Source organism: Mytilus trossulus, chromosome 10 (assembly GCF_036588685.1).
Source record: "Mytilus trossulus isolate FHL-02 chromosome 10, PNRI_Mtr1.1.1.hap1, whole genome shotgun sequence".
Lineage (NCBI taxonomy): Eukaryota > Metazoa > Mollusca > Bivalvia > Mytilida > Mytilidae > Mytilus > Mytilus trossulus.
The window spans coordinates 2,989,779-2,990,713 of record NC_086382.1 but is presented as its reverse complement, the minus strand read 5'-3'; positions in this window follow the sequence as shown (position 1 = coordinate 2,990,713).

Genomic DNA, 935 nt, shown 5'->3' with positions numbered 1-935 from the left:
CTCGTGATTTTTCCATGTGTGAGGGTTCATCCACCATTTTGAAATCATGTGACAATAATATTAGATGAAAGGAGTGTTTGACTTTGTAACTCAGAGTACACAATTCATTCAAGAAATTAATAAAATGCTGTGCATGTTATTATCAACAGCTGTCCGTTTTACAATATACATGTATGAATATAAAAGTTGACTTTTTAAACAAATTTAATTATCAGGTATGAATACAGTCAATTTATCAACGCTCTTCTAAATCCTTCCCGCCCCGGCCATTATAAATGAATCCGTCCAAATTACTAGAGGGGTATGAGTAAGGAAAATTTCGGAAAAAATGATGCACAAGAACGCCAAATCCCAAAACTTGAGAAAACTTCTTAACTCTTCGACACTAAAGAAGTAACTGAACATTATAACTATTTATTAGTTTGTGTAATAAGATTATATAGGCTTTTTTCAACTTCAAAACTTTTGGATAAATCGACGATCATTTAAGGTTTTTTTGAAATCAAGAATTAAAAGTATGAAAAAACTGTCCAATTAGTTATAAATAACATAACTAGATAGCTAGATAATAACAATGGCACATATTTCAGCATTTATTGGGTAGAACATAAATCTAGGGTGCTCGCTTAACTGCCTAAAAAATATCATTTACTAGTATTTGATATCCATGTCAACACAGAAGTGCCGACTACTGGTCTGGTGTTAAAACAGGAATATAAATATAAATCAATGAAAGCTTGCAATGTTAATCTCAACGGATACATATGGTTTTTTTTTCCCAAAAAGCATTTTGTATATTTCAAAATAAGTTTTTCATGGAGTGATCTCATTTGTAACTCAAAATCCTTAAAAAAAAATTTGTTTGAAGCAAATTTTTTGTTTCTGTTTGCTTATTTAATTCATTACAAATGTATGTAACACCTTTATTTTCTCTC